The sequence below is a fragment of the Nycticebus coucang genome, chromosome 9 (genome assembly GCF_027406575.1).
Source record: "Nycticebus coucang isolate mNycCou1 chromosome 9, mNycCou1.pri, whole genome shotgun sequence".
Classification (NCBI taxonomy): Eukaryota; Metazoa; Chordata; class Mammalia; order Primates; family Lorisidae; genus Nycticebus; species Nycticebus coucang.
The window spans coordinates 124236628-124256571 of NC_069788.1; the positions used below are offsets into that span (position 1 = coordinate 124236628).

General features: G+C 39.5%; 1 pseudogene across 1 annotated transcript in view; it reads right to left on the reverse strand.

Moving 5' to 3' along the window:
- Positions 1 to 605: 605 nt before the first annotated feature.
- The window catches only part of LOC128594799 (transforming protein RhoA-like), a 35432-nt pseudogene continuing 16093 nt past the window's right edge, over positions 606 to 19944 (reverse strand). The window contains exon 2 of the transcript XR_008382624.1: positions 606 to 1535. The product of XR_008382624.1 is annotated as a transforming protein RhoA-like (transcript). The remainder of the gene's footprint in view (positions 1536 to 19944) is intronic.

Consider the following 19944-nt stretch of genomic DNA (forward strand, 5'->3'; position numbering starts at 1 on the left):
TGCCATAACTAAACAAGCTCTTTAGGATATTCTCAGACCTATCCTCCATAATGACCAGTGCAATCCTCCACCACAAAAGTAAACTCACTCAGAAACTTTTGATCAAATTCCAACTTCCACAGGGGTGAAAGGATTAAAAATTTCCACTGGACTTTTGAAAAACTTGATACCCAAAACTCTACCAGGCTTATCAATATTCTCAATTAATGAAATGTCTTAAATTGTCCTCTAAAGAGACACAGGTTGGCTGACTGGATACAAAAACTCAGGCCAGATATCTGCTGAATATAAGAATCTCATCTTACCTTAAAAGATAAATATAGACTCAGGGTTGTCCATATTTCAGGCAAATGGAAATCAGAAAAAAAAGCAGGTGTTGCAATTTTATTCGCAGATACAACAGGCTTTAAACCAACAAAAGTAAGGAAAGATAAGGACAGTCACTTCATATTTGTTAAGGGTAACACTCAACATGATAAGATTTCGATTATTAACATTTATGCACCCAACCAGATGCGCCTCAATTTATAAGAGAGACTCTAACAGACATGAGCAACTTGATTTCTCCCAGCTCCATAATAGTTGGAGATTGTTTTTTCTCTTGGGGTAGATATATTTATTCTTGGTAACATACATCCAGTGGCACTAATTACCCATTAAGTGTAAGGTAACTAACATGAAACCACAGAACTGTAACTCTGCCATAGCTGCATGGATTTGGGCCTTTCTGGCTGCTGAGCACATTTTCAAAAAACTGGATGTCCACCCTGGAACTATGCCAATGAGATCTGTTAAGGAGTAAAGCTCTGAAGTAGTGACTCACCGGAGTACCTTGCAGCTGACAGATAGGCAGAACATGTTACTTATGAAGTAGTTACAGCCTAATTCACAAAAGTTACCAACTGTTTCTCTTTCTAGAAAGAAGCAAGATGTTATTAAGAAATTCCTTGAATTAGCGCCTGGTGTGTCAGGTGGGAGTGCAGAAGAGGGGTGTTAGAGCAATGTCAGAAAGACCCTGATGGGCCAGACAAATTGGACGTCATTAATAATCATGGTTGGCTTCTAAATACTGGTAGCAAGATGACTTTTGATTTGTAATCTTAGGTAAATTATAGATAAATGAAAAAGGCCAGTAATCATACTCTAAGATTAATAAACAGCACTTCAAAATTAACTGCTTAAGGGCTGTGCTTGCAGCAAGTTTTCACAAGACAAGGCACCCAGATTTTTTCTTCCCACATCTGGCTTGCAGAGCAGCTCTTGTAGCCATTTCAAAAACCTTCCTCCCTCCATCTTTGGTCTTTGCTGAACACTCCATGTACCCAAAAGCACCAATCCTGTTTGCCATATCTCTGCTTCTTCAGGTTATACTGGCTCCTGCTTGCCACCCACCTCAATATCTGCCACGTAGTTCTCAAACACTGTAGGCACATACACCTCTTGGAACTGGTCCTTGTTGAAGACTATGAGCAAGCATGTCTTCTCACAAGCTCCATCACCAACAATCACCAGTTTCTTCCTGATAGCAGCCACCACTTACAAATGCCTTGTATGATGCATGGCCTGTGTAGAACAAGTTGTACCAAGTAGCTAGAATTTCTGAGATGAAAGGCTCAAACGACAACTCTGACACCAGCCTCTTCCTGCCAAGTACTCTCGTCTGCCAGTCCCAAGCTCGAAAACGAGATCTGGTAGCTGAAGGGGCAACCTCAGACTAACAAGAGAATCAATGGAGGACCGCGGACAATGGGTGGGGAGTGAGAGTGAGCGAGGGCAGGCAGTGGCAGGAGAGCGGGGAGCCACGTGCATGCCCCCAAGCGCCCAGTGGGCTCGAGCCAGCCACAGTCTCGGCCCTAATAGTTGGAGATTTTAACACCCCTTTGGCAGTATTGGATAGATCCTCCAATAAGAAACTAAGCAAAGAAAATTTAGACTTAACCATTCAACATTTGGATTTAACAGACATCTACAGAACATTTCATCCTAACAATACTGAATACAAATTCTTCTCATCAGCCCATGGAACATACTCCAAAATTGATCACATCTTAGGTCACAAGTCTAATCTCAGAAAATTTAAAAGAATATAAATTATTCCTTGCATCTTCTCAGACCATCATGGAATAAAAGTTGAAATCAGTAACAACAGGAATATTTATACTCGTACAAAACATGGAAGCTAAATAACCTTATGCTGAATGATAGCTGGTCATAGGGTCATAGACAAGATTAAAAAGGAAATTACCAAATTTTTGGAACAAAACGATAATGAAGACACAAATTATCAGAACCTCTGCGATACAGCAAAGGCAATCTTAGGAGGGAAATTTACAGCACTGTAAGCCTTCCTCAAGAGAATAAAAAGAAAGGAAGTTAACAACTTGATGGGACATCTCAAGCACCTGGAAAAGGAAGAACACTCCAATGCCAAACCGAGCAGAAGAAAAGAAATAACCAAAATTAAAGCAGAATTAAATGAAATTGAAAACAAAAGTATTATACAACAGATCAATAAATCAAAAAGTTGTTTTTTGAAAAGGTCAATAAAATAGATAAACCGTTGCCTAACCTAACTAGGAAAAAAAGAATAAATATGATTCATCACATAAACAAATTTAAAAACAAAGACCATATGATTCTCTCAATTGATGCAGAAAAAGCTTTTGATAATGTCCAGCATCCATTCATGATCAGAACACTTAAGAAAATTGGTATAGAAGGGACATTTCTTAAACTGATAGAGGCCATCTACAGCAAACCCACAGCCAATATCATATTGAATGGAGTTATTGAAATCATTTCCACTCAGATCAGGAACCAGGCAAGGTTGCCCATTGTCTCCACTGCTTTTTAACATTGTAATGAAAGTTTTAGCCACTGCAATTTGGGAAGAAAAGGCAATCAAGGGTATCCATATAGTGTCAGAAGAGATCAAACTTTCACTCTTTGCAGATGATATGATTGTATATCTGGAAAACACCAGGGACTCTACTACAAATCTCTTAGATGTGATCAAGGAATACAGCAGCATCTCAGTTTACAAAATCAACACTCATAAATCTGTAGCTTTCATATATACCGACAATAGTCAAGTTGAAAAAACAGTCATGGACTCTATTCCATTCACAGTAGTGGCAAAGAAGATGAAATATTTGGGAGTTTACCTAACAAAGGACATGAAAGATCTCTATAAAGAGAACTATGAAACTCTAAGAAAAGAAATAGCTGAAGATGTTAACACCAGGGATTCTATTACAAAACTCTTAGAAGTGATCAAGGAATACAGCAGCGTCTCAGGTTACAAAAAAAATTCATAAATCAGTAGCCTTTATATATACCACAAATAGTCAAGCTGAAAAAAAGGTCAAGAACTCTATTCCGTTCACAGTAGTGCCAAAAAAGATGGAAATATTTGGGAGGTTATCTAACAAAGGACGTGAAAGATCTCTATAAAGAGAACTATGAAACTCTAAGAAAAGAAATAGCTGAAGATGTTAGTAAGTGGAAAAATATACCATACTTATGGCTGGGAAGAATCAACATTGTTAAAATGTCCATACTATCCAAAGCAATATACAATTTTAATGCAATCCCTATTAAAGCTCCACTGTCATACTTTAAAGATCTCAAAAAAATAATACTTTGTTTTATATGGAATCAGAAAAAAAACTCAAATAGCCAAGACATTACTCAGAAATAAAAACAAAGCAGGAGGAATCATGCTACCAGACCTCAGACTGTACTATAAATCGATAGTGATCAAAACAGCATGGTACTGGCACAAAAACAGAGAGATAGATGTATGAAAAAGAATAGAGAATCAAGGAATGAACCAAGCTACTTACTGTTATTTGATCTCTGATAAGCTAATTAAAAACATTCAATGGGGGAAAATATTCTCTATTTAACAAATGGTGCTGGGTGAACTGGCTGGCAACCTGTAGAAGACTGAAACAGGACCCATACCTTTCACCATTAACTAAGATTAAAGATTTAAACTTAAGACATGAAACTATAAAAATACTAGAAGAAAGTGCAAGGAAAACTCTTGAAGAAATTGGCCATATTTTATGAGGAGGACCCCCTGGGCAATTGAAGCAACATCAAAGCTACACAACTGGGACCTGATCAAACTGAAAAGCTTCTGCACAGCCAAGAACACAGTAAGTAAAGCAAGCAGAGAGCCCTCAGAATGGGAGAAGATATTTGCAGGTTATGTCTCCAACAAAGGTTTAATAACCAGAATCCACAGAGAATTCAAATGTATTAGTAAGAAAAGAACAAGTGATCCCATCGCAGGGTGGGCAAGGGACTTGAAGAGAAACTTCTCTGAAGAAGATAGGCTCACGGCCTACAGACATATGAAAAAATGGTCATCATCCTTAATCATCAGAGAAATGCAAATCAAAACTACCCTGTTTCCCCAAAAATAAGACAGTGTCTTATTTTAAGGTATGCTCCCAAAGATGTGCTAGGTCTTATTTTCAGGGGACGTCTTATCTTTCCTGTAAGTAGGTCTTATTTTTGGAGGATGTCTTATTTTCAGGGAAACAGGGTAGGTGTAGAATATAAATGTCTTAACACAATAACTAAGAAAATGCCATGAAGGCTATGTTAACCGGTTTGATGAAAATTTCAAATTGTATATAAAATCAGCACATTGTACCTCATATTGCATTAATGTACACAGCTATGATTTAATGAAAAAAGGGGGAGGAGTTACAGTCTTCCTTGAAGTTTCACAGAAAAAAAAAGTGATCATTGCATGTGAAGGATGACAGTAATCTTTTGACTCACTTGATTATTGTCTAAAATGTTGCTGTAAGGACACTGTCCTGGGGGTGGTATGTTCTTCCATCTCTCCTCAGAGGAGGGGCAGAGCAGGGGGAATAGGGCTGCAGCGAAGTCGGGGTGCACAAAGCAGGGTGTTGTGCCTCCTTGACCAGGGAGTGACTTTGGATCAGTTCTTCAGTCACTTTCAGGTCGTCTTCTCCCATGTACAAAATCCAACTGTCAGAAACCACAGTATGTGGCAGTGAGAGCTTTGAGACACATAGATATTGGGGATTAATACATATTCTCAAGAATTATGTGATAAAGTGAGCAAAAACATACATCCCATTAAGCCCTCCAGGCTCCATGCATGTGTTCTTTCGATGTGGTAAAACCCCAAATCTTTTTTATTAAGCCCTAGTATGTGGTAGGTTGTTTATAGTTATATCTCATTTATTATTTAAAGCAATCTGATGAATAAATTGTATTTTCATTTTTCAGATAAGGAGCCTGAGCCTTCAGTTGTAAAGCTGCATTCAAGTTCACTCGGTCAGTGAGAAGCAGAGGAGGGGCTCAGAGTCAGATCTGTTGCAAGCAGGCCCTCTGTGTTGTTTTATTGCTGTCCACTATTCCTCAGAGCGCTCCCTTTCCCTGAAATGGTGACTGGCTGTCCTGTCAGCCTGCACCCCTGCATGGATTATTCCTGCATGGCTTGGTTAGCGGAGTACCCGGCCCGCCCCAGGTGGCCTGTGGTGGGGAGTGTGAAGTCAGCCTCCGAGGCTCTCAGTCATTATGGTTTGGGGTTTCTTTGTTACTTCAATGTAGCCTGGCAGCTCTTGAACTCCAAGAGTTAGTCATCTCTATACAGATCTACTGCTTTTGAAAAAGGACAGAAAATCCAGAATCCAGAAAAACAAAGTGCTGAATTCTGTGTTCTCAGCCCTGCTGACAATTTGGCAAAACAAGCAAGCAAAACTACCACATATGCACAAAACAGAAAGAAAAACGATGTTTAAGGAGTTGTTCTGTAGCCAAACAGTCATAAGACTCAATTTCTTAATTTTCACATCTTTTCAAAGGTCTCTTCACCCCCATTTCTCTTGGTGCTGTATCTATGGGGCCAGGACATGGTTTGTGCCTTTGAGAGTGATTGGATTTCTTTCTGTCTGAGCCCATTGCTATCTGTCATCCAATTATCATCAATAGATATTTAAATACCAGGCCAGAAGCCCAGGGTATTAGGCCCTGGGAGTCCCAGCTGATCGTTATTAATCCGATGAATGTAGTTGTGCATTGGCTAAAATACAAAACGGAAGCAATTACAAGTGTTCCTGTCAATTTGGGCTCACTCCACTGAAAGACGTTTTAGATTTGCTTTTGCCTCATTCCAAGAAAATATGACAGGCATTTTGCTTCAAACTAAATGCTCCTTTAGTTTCTTGCTCAAATATTTAACAAGAATAAGGCAGGGCAGAAGAGCAGTCTTTGGGATGTATTGTTCTGAATGACTTGGAGGTTCGCAGGGTCACTTTTTTGAGCTAATGTGAATTAGCAGGCCCAATGCTTTCCACTAAGATGAAGTATGTGCTCAGGGTTACCTGGCTTTTTTTTTTCTTTTTCTTTTTAAATCTGAGTTAGAGAAGTCAGAGTAGATAAAAATGAAATAACCCATTATCAAATAATCAATGAAAGAGCTGGACTCCTGCAATATTTCTGGATCAATATACAAGTTACTTTTCAGATAGATGAATTATTCCTGTGTGGCTCAGAGCAGAACAAAGTGCACTTCCAGCTAGATTCCCCAGAGGCACAGTGTGTGAAAATAGAAAAGGAGACAGAAAGGTGGGGTGCTGTCTGTATCACAACCCTTCCCAGGCAGGACCTGATGAGAAGCTTCTTGGAATGTGGGTTGGTGAGCCCTGAGCTAGAGGCACAGGGGGTGAAGTCTGAGTGAGTGCTGTGGAAGAGGGTCGGGAGAGGGCATGTTTGTACACCAAGGGCTGGGGTATAAATCAGGGAGAACTTTCTGAAGATAAATCGCTGTACTCTTTGACCTAGCAGCAATTTTAAGAACTTACCCTGTGAACATAGTTACACATGTACACCAAGATGTTTATGTTAAGGTGTTTCTTGTTTGTGATGGTAAAAAACATAAATGCACCTTGAAAATGTCCACCAAAAAGGGAACGTAAAGTAAATCGCATCAGTACTGTCGGATACGATGAATCATCACAGAAGATGCAGTAGAATGTCTGTGCTCACATATGACCTTGGGGAGCCATCCACGCTCTCATTCCTTATGCCTTTTGTAAAGCAAGGATAATAATAGTATTTAGAATGTATTAGTTGAGTGACAGACTAAATGTGTGTATGTATGTACACACACAAATACATATATACTTTTTACTTTTGGAAAGATTAAACTCCAAAAAAGTAAGTGGAACACATTGTAGATAGGGCTAAGCTTACAATCCCAAGACCCTCATCTGGGTGCAGGGGTGTGTGGGAGGTGGGAAGACAGAAGAGAAGAGAAAGTGGCCTTCACAGAGCACAGATGCTGCTGTGTGCAGAGCTCTCTGCTGTCTGCTCCCCAGTCTCACTCAGTTCTCACAGTCATCTGAAGCGTCACCACCCTCACTTTACAGATGAGAATAATGAGGCTCTAAGTGACTTGCCAAGATCATGCCGCTGGACTAGCAGAGCTCAGAGGCGTCCCTTCCAGGCCTATGTTAAAGGCCACACTTCCTACCACTCCCCCATTGGAAACGGTCCAGCTCAGGGCCTGACTCCATAAGGCTTTTTACATTTAATTAAATATTTGCTAACAAAAATAGAGGACACTGACATAGAGTTCTCTGACATGTGGGAATAATTATTACTGTATTTTCTTTAATGTTTACTTTTTAATATTTATTTTATCCCATCTGTATCAGAGAGCATAGGGTAAGGCATGCTGCAGTGATAAACCACGGCAAGCACCTCAGTGAATTACTGTCTGTTACATGTACTTGTGGGTTGACTGACACTCTGCCTCCATCTGTCCTTCATTTTGAGGCCCAGGCTGAAGAGATACTGTGGGTGTCATGGAGAGAAGAGAGATGCAGGAACCATGTGACAACTTGTCAAGTTTGGTGTGTCACTTCCACTCACTTCATTGGCCACAGCAAGTCAGACAGACAAACACAAGCACATGGGAGTGGGAGGAGTGTGATCGCCCTGTGGGGAGGGTCCGCAGAGAGCACCCAGGGAGGAGGGCCAGGCTGGAGGGAGTGGACCCCACCACCCTCCTACAACATGAATTGGAAGCATCTCAAAGCAATCAGCTTTCTACTTCCATTCAGCTTATTATCTAGGATGGAACTTTTACTTTTGTTTTTTTTTTTAAATTTATTTATTTTTATTGTTAAATCATAGCTGTGTACATTAGTGCAATCAAGGGGTACAATGTGCGGGTTTCATATACAATCTGAAATATTCTCATCAAACTGTTCAATGTAGCCTTCATGGCATTTTCTTAGTTACTGTATGTAGGCATTTGTATTCTGTGTTTAGTAAGTTTCACCTGTACCCATTCTAAGATGCACCGTATATGTGGCCCCACCAGTTACCCTCCCTCCAACAAAACGTCCCCCCTCCCTTTGCCTTCCTTGGCCCTTTCCCCATAGTCTTGTGCTATAGTTGGGTTATGGCCTTCATGTGAAAGCTATAAATTAGCTTCATAGTAGGGCTGAGTACATTGGATACTTTTTCTTCTACTCCTGAGATACTTTGCTAAGAAGAATATGGTCCAGCTTCATCCATGTAAACATGAAAGAGGTAAAGTCTCCATCTTTCTTTAAGGCTGCATAATATTCCATGGTATACATGTACCACAATTTGCTAGTCCATTCGTGGGTCGATGGGCACTTGGGCTTCTTCCACGACCTAGCGATTATGAATTGGGCTGCAATAAACATTCTCGTACATGTCTTTGTTATATTATGACTTTTGGTCTTCTGGGTATAAACCTAGTAAAGGAATTATAGGATAAAATGGCAGGTCTATTTTTAGGTCTCTAAGTATTCTCCAAACATCCTTTCAGAAGGAACGTATTAGTGTGCATTCCCACCAGCAGTGAAGAAGTGTGCCCTTTTCTCCACATCCACGCCAACATCTCTGGTTTTGGGATTTTGTTATGTGGGCTACTCTTACTGGGGTTAGGTGGTATCTCAAAGTAGTTTTGATTTGCATTTCTCTGATGATTAAGGATGATGATCTTTTTTTCATGTGTTTGTAGATTGTGCGTCTGTCTTCTTTAGAAAGTTTCTCTTCAACTCCCTTGCCCACCCTGAGATGGGATCACGTGTTCTTTTCTTGCTAATACATTTGAGTTCTCTGTGGATTCTGGTTATTAGACCTTTATCGGAGGTATAACCTGCAAATATTTTCTCCCATTCTGAGGGCTGTCTGCTTGCTTTACTTACTATGTTCTTGGCTGTGCAGAAGCTTTTTAGTTTGATCAGGTCCCAGTAATGTATTTTTGAAGCTGCTTCAATTGCCTGGGGAGTCCTCCTCATAAAATATTCACCCAGGCCGATTCCTTCAAGAGTTTCCCCTGCAGTTTCTTCAAGTATTTTTATAGTTTCATGTCTTAAGTTTAGATCTTTTATCCAGTGAGAATCTATCTTAGTTAATGGTGAATGGTGTGAGTCCAGTTTCAATCTTCTACAGGTTGCCAGCCAGTTTACCCAGCACCATTTGTTAATAGGGAATCTTTTCTCCACTGAATGTTTTTAATTGGCTTGTCAAAGATCAAATAACGGTAAGTAGCTGGGTTCATCTCTTGGTTCTCTATTCTGTTTGAGACATCTACTTCTCTGCTTTTGTGCCAGTACCATGCTGTTTTGATCACTATCGATTTATAGTACAGTCTCAGGTCTGGTAGCATGATTCCTCCTGCTTTGTTTTTATTGCTGAGTAATGTTTTGGGGATTTGAGTTTTTTTCTGGTTCCATATAAAACGAAGTATTATTTTTTCAAGATCTTTAAAATATGAAAATGGAGCTTTAATAGGAATTGCATTAAAATTAGATATTGCTTTGGGTACTATGGACATTTTAACAATGTTGATTCTTCCCAGCCATGAGTATGGTATGTTTTTCCATCTGTTAACATCTTTAGCTATTTCTTTTTTTTTTTTTTATTGATTTACTTTTTTTTAATGTTATTTACAATATTATCACACTTATTTTCTTTTTTTTTTTTTTCTTTTTTTTATTGTTGGGGATTCATTGAGGGTACAATAAGCCAGTTACACTGATTACAATTGTTAGGTAAAGTCCCTCTTGCAATCATGTCTTGCCCCCATAAAGTGTGACACACACTAAGGCCCCACCCCCCTCCCTCCATCCCTCTTTCTGCTTCCCCCCCCATAACCTTAATTGTCATTAATTGTCCTCATATCAAGATTGAGTACATAGGATTCATGCTTCTCCATTCTTGTGATGCTTTACTAAGAATAATGTCTTCCACTTCCATCCAGGTTAATACAAAGGATGTAAAGTCTCCATTTTTTTTAATGGCTGAATAGTATTCCATGGTATACATATACCACAGCTTGTTAATCCATTCCTGGGTTGGTGGGCATTTAGGCTGTTATAACATTTTGGCGATTGTAAATTGAGCTGCAATAAACAGTCTAGTACAAGTGTCCTTATGATAAAAGGATTTCTTTCCTTCTGGGTAGATGCCCAGTAATGGGATTGCAGGATCGAATGGGAGATCTAGGTTGAGTGCTTTGAGGTTTCTCCATACTTCCTTCCAGAAAGGTTGTACTAGTTTGCAGTCCCACCAGCAATGTAAAAGTGTTCCCTTCTCTCCACATCCACGCCAGCATCTGCAGTTTTGAGATTTTGTGATATGGGCCATTCTCACTGGGGTTAGATGATATCTCAGGGATGTTTTGATTTGCATTTCTCTAATATATAGAGATGATGAACATTTTTTCATGTGTTTGTTAGCCATTCGTCTGTCGTCTTTAGAGAAAGTTCTATTCATGTCTCTTGCCCATTGATATAAGGGATTGTTGGCTTTTTTCATGTGGATTAATTTGAGTTCTCTATAGATCCTGGTTATCAAGCTTTTGTCTGATTGAAAATATGCAAATATCCTTTCCCATTGTGTGGGTTGTCTCTTTGCTTTGGTTATTGTCTCCTTAGCTGTACAAAAGCTTTTCAGTTTAATGAAGTCCCATTTGTTTATTTTTGTTGTTGTTGCAATTGCCATGGCAGTCCTCTTCATGAAGTCTTCCCCCAGGCCAATATCTTCCAGTGTTTTGCCTATGCTTTCTTTGAGGATTTTTATTGTTTCATGCCTTAAATTTAAGTCCTTTATCCATCTTGAATCAATTTTTGTGAGTGGGGAAAGGTGTGGGTCCAGTTTCAGTCTTTTACATGTAGACATCCAGTTCTCCCAACACCATTTATTGAATAGGGAGTTTTTCCCCCAAGGTAAGTTCTTGTTTGGTTTATCGAAGATTAGGTGGTTGTAAGATGTTAGTTTCATTTCTTGGTGTTCAATTCGATTCCAAGTGTCTATGTCTCTGTTTTTGTGCCAGTACCATGCTGTCTTGAGCACTATGGCTTTGTAGTACAGACTAAAATCTGGTATGCTGATGCCCCCAGCTTTATTTTTGTTACTAAGAACTGCCTTAGCTATACGGGGTTTTTTCTGGTTCCATACAAAACGCATAATCATTTTTTCCAAATCTTGAAAGTACGATGTAGGTACTTTGATAGGAATGGCATTGAATAGGTAGATTGCTTTGGGAAGTATAGACATTTTAACAATGTTGATTTTTCCCATCCATGAGCATGGTATGTTCTTCCATTTGTTAATATCCTCTGCTATTTCCTTTCTGAGGAGTTCATAGTTTTCTTTATAGAGGTCCTTCACCTCCTTCGTTAGGTATATTCCTAGGTATTTCATTTTCTTTGAAACTATGGTGAAGGGAGTTGTGTCCTTAATTAGCTTCTCATCTTGATTGTTATTGGTGTATACAAAGGCTACTGACTTGTGGACATTGATTTTATATCCAGAAACATTACTGTATTTTTTGATGACTTCTAGGAGTCTTGTGGTTGAGTCTTTGGGGTTCTCTAAGTATAAGATCATGTCATCAGCAAAGAGGGAGAGTTTGACCTCCTCTGCTCCCATTTGAATTCCCTTTATTTCCTTGTCTTGCCTAATTGTATTGGCTAGAACTTCCAGCACTATGTTGAATAGTAAAGGTGACAGAGGACAACCTTGTCTGGTTCCAGTTCTAAGAGGAAAAGCTTTCAGTTTAACTCCATTCAGTAAAATATTGGCTGTGGGTTTGTCATAGATAGCTTCAATCAGTTTTAGAAATGTGCCACCTATCCCTATACTCTTCAGTGTTCTAATTAGAAAAGGATGCTGGATTTTATCATATGCTTTTTCTGCATCTATTGAGAGGATCATGTGATCTTTATTTTTGCCTCTGTTAATATGGTGGATAACATTCATGGACTTGCGTATGTTAAACCAGCCTTGCATCCCTGGGATGAAGCCTACTTGATCATGATGAATGACTTTTTTGATGATAAGCTGTAATCTATTGGCTAGGATTTTGTTGAGAATTTTTGCGTCTATGTTCATGAGTGAGATTGGTCTGAAATTCTCCTTTTTGTTTGGGTCTTTTCCTGGTTTTGGTATCAGGGTGATGTTTGCTTCATAGAATGTGTTGGGGAAGATTCCTTCTTCCTCAATTTTTTGGAATAATTTCTGCAGTACAGGAATAAGCTCTTCCTTGAAGGTTTGATAGAATTCTGAAGTGAAGCCATCTGGACCAGGGCATTTTTTAGTTGGAAGCTTTTTTTTATTGTTTCTTTGATCTCAGTGCTTGAAATTGGTCTGTTCAGGAGGTCTATTTCTTCCTGGCTGAGTCTAGGGAGAGGGTGTGATTCCAAATATTGATCCATTTCCTTCACATTGTCAAATTTCTGGGCATAGAGTTTCTGGTAGTATTCAGAGATGATCTCTTGTATCTCTGTGGGATCAGTTGTTATTTCCCCTTTATCGTTTCTGATTGAGGTTACTAGAGATTTTACTTTTCTATTTCTAGTAAGTCTGGCCAATGGTTTATCTATTTTATTTATTTTTTCAAAAAACCAACTTCTTGTTTCATTAATTTTCTGAATGATTCTTTTGTTTTCAATTTCATTGATCTCTGATTTGATTTTGGATATTTCTTTTCTTCTACTGAGTTTAGGCTTAGATTGTTCTTCTTTTTCCAATTCCATAAGATCTCTTGTGAGACTGTTGATGTGCTCTCTTTCTGTTTTTCGAATTTAGGCATCTAAAGCGATGAATTTTCCTCTCAAAACTGCTTTTGCAGTATCCCACAGGTTTTGGTAGCTTGTGTCTTCATTGTTGTTATGCTCAAGGAAGTTAATGATTTCCTGTTTTATTTCTTCCTGCACCCATCTGTTATTCAACAGAAGATTGTTTAATTTCCATGCCTTTGGGTGGGGTCGAGCATTTTTGTTAGAGTTGAGTTCCACCTTTAGTGCCTTATGGTCTGAAAAGATACAAGGTAAAATTTCAATTCTTTGGATTCTGTTGATATTTGTTTTGTGTCCCAGGATATGATCAGTTTTGGAGAATGTTCCATGGGGTGATGAGAAGAATGTATATTCTTTATCTTTGGGATGGAGTGTTCTATATGCGTCTATCAAGGACAGTTGTTCTAGGGTCTCATTTAAATCTCTTATATCTTTGTTTAATTTCTGTTTAGAGGATCTGTCCAACTCTGTAAGAGGTGTGTTAAAGTCCCCTGTTATGATGGTATTATCAGATATCATATTGCTCAGACTGAGTAAGCTCTGCTTCAAGAATCTGGGAGCATTTAAATTGGGTGCATAAATATTTAGAATTTAAATGTCTTCTTGTTGTAGTTTTCCCTTGACCAATATAAAGTGACCATCTTTGTCTTTTTTGACTTTAGTTGCTTTAAATCCACATGTATCTGAAAATAAGATTGCAACTCCTCTTTTCTTCTGAATTACATTTGCCTGAAAAATTGTCTTCCATCCCTTGACTCGGAGCTTTAATTTGTCTTTTGAAGCCAGGTGTGTTTCTTGCAGACAGCAAATGGATGGCTTGTGTTTTTTAATCCAGTCAGCCAATCTATGTCTCTTCAGTGGGGAATTCAAGCCATTAACATTTATTGAGATAATTGATAAGTGTGGTAGTATTCTATTCGTCTTATTTTGTGAGAGTCCATTGCTTAGTTTTATCTTTTGCATCAGTGTGGAGGTTAGGCTCTGTCCTTTGATTTCTGAGTTCTTACTTTGCTGCTGATCCATTGTGGTGGTCAGTGTGCAGAACAGGTTGAAGTATTTCCTGTAGAGCTGGTCTTGTTGTGGCGAATTTCCTCAATGTTTGTATATCCATAAATGATTTGATTTCTCCATCAATTTTGAAGCTTAGCTTAGCAGGGTACAGAATTCTTGGCTGAAAATTGTTCTGTTTAAGTAGATTAAAGGTAGATGACCATTGTCTTCTTGCTTGGAAAGTTTCGTTAGAGAAGTCTGCGGTCACTCTGATAGATTTGCCCCTGTAGGTCAACTGGCGCTTACTCCTGGCAGCTTGCAGAATCTTTTCTTTTGTCTTGACTTTGGACAGGTTCATCACAATGTGTCTTGGAGAAGCTCAGTTAGAGTTGAGGCGACCCGGGGTCCGATATCCCTCTGAAAGCAGTGTGTCAGAATCTTTGGTGATGTTTGGGAAATTTTCTTTTATAATATTCTCTAGTATGGCTTCCATTCCTCTGGGGCATTCTTCTTCCCCTTCTGGAATTCCTATAACTCGTATGTTGGAACGCTTCATAAAGTCCCATAATTCTGACAGTGAACGTTCTGCTTTCTCTCTCTTCTTTTCTGCCTCTTTTACTATCTGAGTTATCTCAAAAACTTTGTCTTCTACCTCTGAAATTCTTTCTTCTGCATGGTCTAACCTGTTGCTGATACTTTCCATTGCATCTTTAAGTTCCCTGATTGACTGTTTCATTTCCTTCAGCTCTGCTATATCCTTTTTATATTCTTCATATCGTTCATCTCTGATTTGATTCTGTTTTTGGATTTCCTTTTGGTTATTTTCCACTTTATTAGCAGTTTCCTTCATTGTTTCCATCATTTCTTTCATTGTTTTCAACATGTGTATTCTAAATTCCCTTTCTGTCATTCCTAACATTTCTGTATAGGTGGAATCCTCTGCAGTAGCTACCTCATGGACCCTTGGCGGGGTTGTAATGGACTGGTTCTTCATGTTGCCTGGAGTTTTCTGCTGATTCTTCCTCATGGGTGATTTCTTTTATCTGTTTCCTTGCCCTAATTTTCCTTTCACTTCCTCTTGCTCTTTAAGATCTTGTGCCTGTGGACTAAGGGTTACAGGACTAGAAGGGTGAGAAGATTGAAGAGCAAAAAAGGGATGAAAGAAAGGAGGACCGAGTGATAAGAAAAAAAAAAAAAAGAAAGATAGAGAAAGGAGAGGGGGTGGGGATAAGGAATATTGACAAAAAGAAGAGAGGCACAGAAAGAGGGAGACAGGGCAATATAGGTGTACAGTAGGGTACTTTGACACAACCTTAAAAAACCCCACCTTCTTGGGGTGCCCCAGTTGGGTGGTTCCCTTGAGGTCAGCAGCTCTTTGCTAACCTGATCAGACACAGTACCCCACCTCCACCAAGTAGAGAGGAAAGACAAAAATGCTATAAATCAAACGAAAACAAGCAAACAGAAAACTTTACGGGGATACAATGGGGTGAAAAACCAAATGATAGCGGTAGGAACACTAGCAAAAATGAAGTTGTAGTTATTAAAAAAGGCAGCAATGGGAAATTATAATTAAACTAGAAAAAGTGAGAAAGAAAAAGGGATCTGTATGGAAAAGATTGAAATTAAAAAACAAAAGAACATCAACAACGTCAAAATAAACAAACAAACAAAAAAAAAAAAAAAGAAAAAAATACACAACCAAAAACAAAGCAGTTTGTATATGTTATTGAATATTGTCTGGGTAACACGTGGTCTTATGGGGTATGAGATGTTAGTCACAGTTCTGATACGACTGGAGGCAGCTGATTTCTCAAACCCCAGCAGATAGACACCCTAAATCTCTCTTCAGCCCACTTAAAAGGCACTTTGAACTTGTAAACTTGCTGAGCAGAAGCTTTCCCAGCTTTCTTGCTGGAATCACTGCTGAAGTGGCTATCCACTTACCCAGGGTGCCAAAACCGGTCTCACTCTGCCCCTGAGGGTTAGGGCTGCAAGGCGGCTCAGACCCCACCCTTAGGCTACTTGGTTGCTGGGTTACCAGCTCCCACCCGTTTCTAGCTCTGCGACCCTGAGGGCGGAGCTTGCCGGGGCAGATCACTGACAATGGATCCGTGTGACCCACCGCCAAACACTATTAGCTCCGTCTGGCTCAGCGGCTCAGACTGGGGCCCTAGACAACGGCCAAAGTTCTCCGCACTCCCGCTCAGGCCTTCCCCAAGGCAGTTCAACTCAGTGCCAAGTCCAAGGACATCAAAACAGTTCACAGGTAAGGCCTTTCTGGTTTGCAGTCTCGCTGCTACTGAACTTACAGTTGTGGGTGGGTTTAGACGGATTGAACACACGCGACCACTTGCCGGTTTTCCACTGTTTTAGTCCTCCTCTTGGGGTCCAGAAGTCTCTCGCTGACTCCCTGTAGCCTCATAGGAGTGATGATAGGCAGTTCCCACCAGCCAGAGATGCCTGGAGTCCTATCTCCCCTGACTCACGGTGCCCAGATGCAAGGAAGCTGTTACTCGGCTGCCATCTTGCTCCGCCTCCAACTATTTCTTTTCTTAAGGTTTCATAGTTGTCTTTGTATAGATCTTTCACATCCTTTGTTAGGTATACTCCCAAATATTTCATCTTCTTTGGCACTACTGTGAAAGGAATAGAGTTCTTGACTGTTTTTTCAGCTTGGTTATTGTTGGTATATATAAAGGCTACAGATTTACGGGTGTTGATTTTGTAGCCTGAGACATTGCTGTATTCCTTGCTCACTTCTAAAAGTTTTGTAGTAGAATCCCTAGTGTTTTCCAGATATACGATCATATCATCTGTGAAGAGTGAAAGTTTGATCTCTTCTGACCCTATGTGGATACCCTTGATGGCCTTTTCTTCCCTAATTGCAATGGCTAAAACTTCCATTACAATGTTAAAGAGCAATGGAGACAATGGGCAACCTTGCCTGGTTCCTGATCTAAGTGGAAATGATTCAAATTTAACTCCAATATGATATTGGCTGTGGGTTTGCTGTAGATGGCCTCTATTAGTTTAAGAAATATCCCTTCTATACCAATTTTCTTAAGTGTTCTGATCATGAAGGGATGCTGGATATTATCAAAAGCTTTTTCTGCATCAATTGAAAGAATCATATGGTCCTTATTTTTTAGTTTGTTTATGTGCTGAATTACATTTATAGATTTATGTATATTGAACCAGCCTTGAGACCCTGGGATAAATCCGACTTGGTCATGGTGTATAATTTTTTCGATGTGTTGTTGGATTCTGTTTGTTAGGATCTTATTGAGTATTTTAGCATCAATATTCATTAGTGATATTGGTCTATAATTTTCTTTTCTTGTTGGGTCTTTCCGTGGTTTGGGGATCAAGGTGATGTTTGCTTTGTAGAATGTGTTGGGTAATATTCCTTCTTTTTCTATATTTTGGAAGAGGTTTAGTAGTATAGGTACTAGTTCTTCTTTAAAGGTTTGGTAGAATTCTGACGTAAAGCCATCTGGTCCTGGGCTTTTCTTTTTCAGGAGATTTTGTATAGTTGATGCTATTTCAGAACTTGATACAGGCCTGTTCAACATTTCCACTTCGTCTGGCTAAGTTTTGGTAGGTGGCGTACTTCCAGGTACTGGTCGATTTCTTTCAGATTTTCATATTTCTGAGGGTAGAGTTTCTTGTAGTATTCATTAAGGATTTTTTGAATTTCTAGGGGTCTGTTGTTATTTCATCTTTACCATTTCTGATTGATGAAATTAGAGATTTTACTCTTTTTTTCCAGGTTAGGTTGGCCAAAGGTTTATCTATTTTATTGATCTTTTCAAAAAACCAACTTTTGGATTTATTGATCTGTTGGAGTATGTTCTGTGGGCTGATGAGAAGAATGTGTATTCAGTTTTGTTGGGATGAAATGTTCTGTAGATGTCTGTTAAGTCCAGATGTTGAATGGTTGAGTTTAAATATAAAATTTCTTTGCTTAGCTTCTTTTTGGAGGATCTATCCAGCACTGCTGAAGGGGTGTTAAAATCTCCAACTACTATGGAAGTGGAGGAAATCAAGTTGCTCATGTGTGTTAGAGCTTCTCTTATAAATTGAGGTGCATTGTGGTTGGGTGCATAAATATTAATAATAGAGATCTCATCATATTGAGTATTACCTTTAACAAATATGAAGTGTCCTTCCTTATCCTTATTTATTTTGGTTGGTTTAAAGCCTATTACGTCTGCGAACAGGATTGCAATGCCTGCTTTTTTCTGCTTTCCATTTGCCTGGAATGTAGATGACCATCCCTTCACCTTGAGTCTATATTTGTCTTTTTTTTTTTTTTTTTTGTAGAGACAGAGTCTCACTGTAGTGCCCTCGGGTAGAGTGCCGTGACATCACATGGCTCACAGCAACCTCTAACTCTTGGGCTTATGCGATTCTCTTGCCTCAGCCTCCCGAGCAGCTGGGACTACAGGCGCCTGCCACAGTGCCCGACTATTTTTTTGTTGCAGTTTGGCCGGGGCTGGGTTTGAACCCGCCACCCTCAGCATATAGGGCTGGCACCCTACTCACTGAGCCACAGGCGCTGCCCCTTAATGTAATATGTGATTCTTGTATGCAGCAGATATCTGGCTTGAGTTTTTGTATCCAGTCAGCCAACCTGTGCCTCTTTAAAGGACAGTTTAAACCATTCACATTAATTGAGAATATTGATAAGCCTTTCAAGAGTCCAGTGGACATTTTTAATCCTTTTGCGACTGTGGAAGTTGGAATTTGATCAAGATTTTCTGGGTGAGTTTACTTTTGTGGTGGAGGATTATGCTGGTCTTTATGGAGGATAGGTCTGAGAATATCCTGGAGAGCTGGTTTAGTTATGGCAAATTTCTTCAACATGTGAATGTCATTGAAGTATTTAATTTCTCCATAGATGAAACTCAGTTTAGCTGGGTACAGGATCCTGGGTTGGAAGTTATTTTGTTTTAGGAGATTAAAAGTCGATGACCATCCTCTTCTGGCTCGAAAGGTTTCTGCAGAGAGATCTGCAGTTATTCTAATATTCTTCCCCTTGTAGGTAATGGTTTTCTTTCGTGTGGCAGCTTTCAGAATTTTCTCCTTCATATTAACTTTAGTGAAATTGATTATGATGTGTCTGGGGGATGTCTTATTTGGGTTGAGTCATGCTGGAGTTCTGAAACTGCCTGCTATCTGAATTTCAGAATCTCTTGGCATGTCTGGAAAGTTCTCCTTCATAATCTCATGGAGAAGAGACTCTGTGCCTTGTGAAGCCACTTCGTCACTTTTGGGGATCCCTATAAGACGAATATTGGTTTTCTTTGAATTATCCGAGAGCTCTCTGAGAGAGTGATCTGTTTTTGCCCTCCTTTTCTCATCTTCTTTGAGAGTTTGGGAGCATTGAAAACTTTGTCTTCAGTGTCAGAAATCCTTTCTTCTGGTTGCTCCATTCTGCTACTGATGGATTCTACTGTGTTTCTCAGATCTTTGAGGGCTGCAACGTCTTGTCTCAATGTGTCTAAATCTTTGGTCTTTTGGTCTTTGAATTTTTTGAAGACTTGAGATATCTTTTGGGTTACTACTTGGAGTTCTAATTCGATCTTATTTGCCATCCAGATTCTGAATTCGATTTCTGACATCTCAGCTATTTGTTTGTGCATGGGATCTTGTGGTGTGTCTGCCCCATTGATCCTTGGGGGAGTTGATCTACTCTGATTATGCATATTGCCAGAGTTTTTCTGTTGATTTCGCCTCATGATTGTTTTTCACCATTGCCTCTGGCCGTCCTCAGAGTTGGGGAGGTGTCTCTCCAAGATTAGATCCCAGCGGGATCACTCTATTGTTGCTTGAT